We start from the raw sequence: 6,149 nt of genomic DNA, 5'->3' as shown, positions 1-6,149 counted from the left end.
GTGAGAGTCCTATGTATTGGATAAGTGGGTCCTAGTTATTCCAAATGAGCCACAGCTGTGAAGTCCTTAGTCGGGCAGCAGCTGCGGCTTGCAAAGATAACTGGAATAAAAGGGGGTGGGTCGAGAGCCCAGGAGGAGCCTCTTGTGAAGCCATGAGGAACTGCACAGCAGAGAGGAGCTGCATGGTAGAAAACCAGCTAGAAGGTATGGACTTTAAGAATATCATAACACGAGTATGGGACTCTAGAAATATGAAATACAATAAGATAACAACAATAATTGGTGACCCCGACATGATGGAGGTATGCAGCCTGAAGAGCTGTGGAAAATAGGACAGCCTGAAGAGCTGTGGAAGATTGTGTGTGGTGTATGAGGCCTTCGAGTCTTGGGATAAAACGTGTATTGTAAAGGAAATGAATATATTGTACTTGAGTATCTATATTGTATTTGAATACATCTGTTAATAATAGAAAAAAGGGGGAAATGTAGTGAGAGTCCTATGTATTGGGTAAGTGGGTCCTAGTTGCTCTAAATGAGCCACAGCTGTGAAGTCCTTAGTTGGGCAGCAGCTGTGGCTTGCAAAGATAACTGGGATAAAAGGGGGTGGGTCGAGAGCCCAGGAGGAGCCCCTGTGAAGCCATGAGGAACTGCACACAGAGGAGGTAGAAAACCAGCTAGAAGGTATGGGCTTTAAGATGGGACTCTAGAAATATGGAATACAATAAGATAGCAACAATAAAGCCCTTTCCCCAATAAAAAGGTCCAAGCAAAAGCAGCCCTGACTTGATGGATGAAGAAACTTGGTCTAATGCATCTCACTCAGAGAGTCACAGAAATTCTGTGACCAGAAATTCTGCCCAAGGGAGATAAGAAACTGCCACCCAAAGTGACTGAAACATTCTTCCAGATCCCCTTCTTCCTCCGCCATATCAATTGTTTTCCTTCTTCCCACACTTTATCCTGTAACCTTCACTTCTCACACAGTCTCAGCCGCGCTCACTAGGGATGCTCTGGCTAACCACTCCCATGGGAGTGAGAAACTCCCCCTCAAACAGGAGCAGGATCTGAAAAGAAGCCACAAGCTCCCGCAGGGGTGCAAGAGTTCAGTGTTTTTCAGAGTAGCTGGAAAGTGCTGCCTGATGAGGTTCCTTGGCCTACAGACACCTTCCTGCTCATCCCCTTGGACATCCTCCTGGAATTCCAGCTTTTGGGCAATGAGCAGAGCAGGGTGGGTCCGTGTCCAGCTCTGATCCACTCGGGGGGGGGGGTGAGGCAGTGCTCCTCCCACCATGAAGTGTGCCCCATGCTGCTCTCATCCCTGCCTGGGATGGGCAGGAAGGACCACAGTGTCTGTCTGTCTATCTGCCAGGGATCCTTCCCTTCCCCATCACACTGACACTGGCAGCCATCCTCAGCTGTGACCGTGTTCACAGGGGGTTCTTGGATGAGGGGACAGACAAAGATCTGACTCCATGTTTCAGAAGGCTGATTTATTATTTTATTATATGTATTACATTAAAACTATACTAAAAGAATAGAAGAAAGGATTTAATCAGAAGGCTGGCTAAGAACAGAATAGCAAAGAATGATAACAAAGGTTTGTGGCTCAGCTCTCTGTCCGAGCCAGCTGGGCTGTGGTTGGCCATTAATTACAAACATCCAACATGGGCCAATCACAGATGCACCTGTTGCATTGCACAGCAGCAGATAATCAATGTTTGCATTTTGTTCCTGAGGCCTCCCAGCTTCTCAGGAGCAAAAATCCTAAGGAAAGGATTTTCCATAAAAGATGTCTGCGACGCTCAGCCCCTTTCCTCCTCCCTTAATTACCTTCATTTTCCTTTCACTTTTAAAGATTTTTCTCAGCCCCCTCCCTGCCTTTCCTTCAAGCTCCAGATTGCCTCTGTGATTCATTGCTGGGTGCCAGAGGTGGCTTTTTTTCTTTGTGGAGGTAATTTTGCCAACCAGCCCTCCCATGTGTTTTGCAAGGGGCTGACAGGCACCAGCAAAGAGTGCAGTGAGTGCCTGCAGTCCTGGCCCAGAAAGGACAGCACAGAAAGGATGACAGAATATATTAAAAGAGCTCATTAAACTCACTTTGGTCACGCTCCAAAGCGTGTTGGAAGTCAGGAGAGAGTCCCCCATTGGCATGAGCAGGGTTTGGATCAGGGTTAATTCCATTAACCAGGCTGTTTGGTAGCTGCTGAGCCCAGCTGAGTCCTGGGGTTATTACTGTGCATGTAAGCTGTCCCTAATAAAATAAAGAAGACAAACTGGCCACCTGTGTTTAATAATCCGAGCTGACTTATGAATCATCTGTGTTTGTAAGACCCATCTCGTACACAGACTCATCTTTCTCTCCCTAGCACCCAGCTCCCCCTTCCCTATGGAAACCACAGCCAGCCTTCCTGCAGGAGGTGAATTCCTGTCAGAAATACATTTAATCTGCTGCAAGCTGCTCCTTTAAATCCAGGCTTTTCCATCCAGTCACTCCAGAGAATATGAGGAATGCCTCTGCTGGTTTTTCACTGAGCCTATTTAGCCTTTTTTGGACAGAAGGAAGCCTCTGAGAGGGAGGGTGCATTTTTCCCTCTTTAAATCACAGGAGGAACACCACAGCTCATTCCTTGTGTCCAGACTGCTTAACTCTTCCCATATCCTGGCAGCCCTGAGCTGCTGCTCCAGACTGGAGGGATACTGGAGCCCCTGGCTGTCCCTTTCTTTGCCTCCTGCTCTGCGAGCCTGGCACGCAGAGGTGGGGGGGCTCTCCATCCTTCCAGCTCTGGAGCCAAGGCACTTGTCCCCATCTTGGTCCTGCTATTCCAGCCACAGCCGGACACGCAGCTCCTTGCACAGCAGGGCCCCAGGCTGGAGAGATTCTTCTCTCTCTGAAACAAGGAAAGAGTGTTTTTCCCTTCCCACTCGTTTATGCTCTGCCGCAACAGCTGCTCTCCACGGGCTGGCTGTAGAGCCCCCAGGCTTAGCTCGGTTTTCAAGAGCACGAAATTTGCATCCACAGCACATGACCCAGGCTCTGAGCCTGCCCACATGGCTGGCAGAGCTCCTGAGTTTTAGTTTGGCTGCAGGCACCGACTTTGGGATGACCATAGCATTACTAAGAGATTCCCTCACCCTCCTCTCCTCCTCCTCACACTCCCATGGGATGGAGTGCCCTGCCAGAATTGTGGGCTGGAGAGCACAGGGAAGGGCACAGCACCGGCTGTGGGGCTCCCATTTTATGTATACATGGAAGGTGTGTACATATTTTTATTATATATTTTTATATTTGATATAATATATAAATACATATATCTATATATAAATATATAATATACTTATACTATATATTAAATATATATATAATACATAATATTTCTATTAATTAATATTAATTAGTATTAATTAAAATTCATTAACAGTAATATTAATTAGTATATATTAACATTAATATTGATGAAACATTATATTAATATTTTAGATAAAGTATGTGTTCTATTTCTATTTTATATAATATATAAATTATATTTATATTATAATATATAATATAAATATAAATATTTATACTATGATTGTTAATATATTTATATTTTATATATTAATATAATATTTATATATTTATACTATATAATATTATATATTGTTTATAGATGTAAGTATTTATATTTTATATTTATATTTATAAATATCATATATGATATTATATATCATATAAAATATATCATTTTTTCCAAGTGTTCGAGTGGATCTTAAGTTATCCATACAAGCAAAATTAAGGGTGAAATGGAGCAGATCTCATCTCTCTGCTGGAAGTGACAAAAGCTGGCCACATTCTATAATCATAGATTATGGGGGGTTGTACACCATCTTGAAGTTAAAGCATTCCCCAAGAGGACTTCAGGTAAGCTTGCTTTTGTAACTGAGATGCTTGTTTGGTAAAAGCCCTGCTCTTAATAAACAGAAAATCCCACATGACAAAGCACTGACTACATGAAAATCTGACAGATGTGCCTTTTTGAAAGGCTTGCAAAGGGAAATTGTGCAGCAACAGTTTTACAGTGAAAGAAACAATTGATGTCAGATGCTGCAAGCTGTGGGGACTTAAAGAATTCTCACATCCCAGCTGTGCCACATCAGCAGCTGCACCTGCACTCCCAGCAGTGGGGAGGACCCAGGGATGGAGCAGCAGTGAGACACGGTCACACCCAGTGTCCCATCCCAGCAGGCAGTGCCAGGACCCAGGGACAGCATCCACTGCCAGGGCTGACTGTCCCCCATCAGGAATACAGCATCTCTGCACCAGTCCATGTCACAGACTTCTTTTATGAAAAATCCTTTCCTTAGGATTTTTCCTCCTGAGAAGCTGAGAGGCCTCAGGAACAAAATGCAAACATTGATTATCTGCTGCTGTGGGATGCAACAGGTGCATCTGGGATTGGTCTCATCGTGTTGTTTTTAGTTAATGGCCAATCACAGTCAGCTGGCTCGGACTCTCTGTCTGAGACAGAAGCTTTTGTTATCATTCTTTTTTATTCTTAGCTAGCCTTCTGATGAAACCTTTTCTTCTATTCTTTTAGTGTAATTTTCATGTAATATATATCATAAAATAATAAATCAAGCCTTCTGAAACATGGAGTCAGATCTTTGTCTCTTTCCTCATCCAAGAGCCCCTGTGAACACTGTCACAAGTCCACCCATCAGCATACATTCCATCCCAGTTTTGCACAAGCAGAACACCCAATTTCTACCCAATTAGCCATGGTTCATGGAGTTTGTGGTGCCTCTGTGCAGGAGAACAGGCAAGCCATGTTTCCAAGGGACACAGAGACAGGCAGCTCCTGATGTGGCACAGAGCCTTCCAGGCAGACAAAAATATTCAACAAATCTGAACCAGAAAAAAGTGAGTTTGCATGGGTCATTAGTGCCTTGCCTCACAGGGATGGGATGTCTTCTGATGTGGTTCTCAGGAGCCTTGAAGCCACAGCCTGCAGCTCAGGGAAGGAGCATGGCAAAGGACAGGAGGTGGCACAGGATTCACCATGTGACAAAGCAGCACGGCTGTCCTCGCTTCATCCTGGAGGGCACAGCCTTGGAATACAGGGAGGGGAGGACCACACACATGAACAACCAAATTTCAGCCCCTCCAACGTGCTTCCAGAAGAGCCTAAGAAACTTAAAACAGTGAAAATAATATCATTAAAAAATACCCACAAGGTTGGAGATCCCCAGAATGGCAGGACAGTAAAACATTTCTAAGCTGACCAAACCTCTGCAGTTATGATGGTTTCTGCAGGTGGCCAAAAGGACAAGAATAATCTGTTTCCCTTAACAGCCCCACCAGCCCAAGGACTCCTCCTCTGAAGGGACACTCAAGTGTGTGTGCTGAGGGAAGGGGCTTTGCCAGCTCTTGCCCTTTCAGGAGTAAAACAGGTGTCCTACAAGCACTGAGCCAGTGATGGAAGATGCAAGGACCCAACAGGTTTGTACCTCCCCAGTAGCCACCATTTGTCAAGGATGGGCACCCAGAGGAAATGTTGTTGCAGACATCTTTTTATGAAAATCCTTTCTTAGGATTTTTTCCCTTCTGAGAAGCTGAGAGGCCTCAGAGACAAAATGTGAACATTGATTACCTGCTGCTGTGGAATGCAACAGGTACATCTGTGATTGGTCTCGTGTGGACGTTTGGATTTAGTGACCATTCACGGCAGAGCTGGCTCTCTCTCTCTGTCCGAGCCACAGACCTTTGCTTTCATTCTTTTCCATTCTATTATATTCTTAGCTAGCCTTCTGAGATGAAACTTTTCCTTCTATTCTTTTTACTATAGTTATAATGTAATATATATATAATAAAATAATAAATCAAGCCTTCTGAACACGGAGTCAATATTTTCGTCTCTTCCCTCACCTGAAAACCCCTGTGACCACTGTCACAGAAATGTGACCTTCAGCATACTCTGGAATCTCCTCTGGAAGAGGAAAACCTGCTAGAGAACACCAACAGCACTTCCAGCTCTTCTCAGGAGTTTCCACACTTCCTTAGGTTCTAACTAAAGAGAGGCTGGAGACCCATCTCTGGCAGAGGCAAAGTCGTGGCTGCAGCTGTGCCATGTTCCAGCAGGCAGGAATTGCCCTGAGCCCCTCACTGTGCTGCT

The 6,149-nt window shown here is 44.7% G+C and overlaps 1 long non-coding RNA gene across 1 annotated transcript; it reads left to right on the top strand.

Moving 5' to 3' along the window:
* The first annotated feature begins 3,033 nt into the window (after positions 1-3,033).
* On the top strand, positions 3,034-5,870 carry LOC134416812 (uncharacterized). The gene is made up of 2 exons (XR_010027408.1): positions 3,034-3,253; positions 3,733-5,870. It is a non-coding gene; the product is annotated as an uncharacterized LOC134416812 (long non-coding RNA).
* Positions 5,871-6,149: the final 279 nt, after the last annotated feature.

Source organism: Melospiza melodia, chromosome 3, assembly GCF_035770615.1.
Source record: "Melospiza melodia melodia isolate bMelMel2 chromosome 3, bMelMel2.pri, whole genome shotgun sequence".
Taxonomy (NCBI): Eukaryota; Metazoa; Chordata; class Aves; order Passeriformes; family Passerellidae; genus Melospiza; species Melospiza melodia.
The sequence above is the reverse complement of the archived record's forward strand: the minus strand, read 5'-3'. Positions and strand labels throughout refer to the sequence as shown.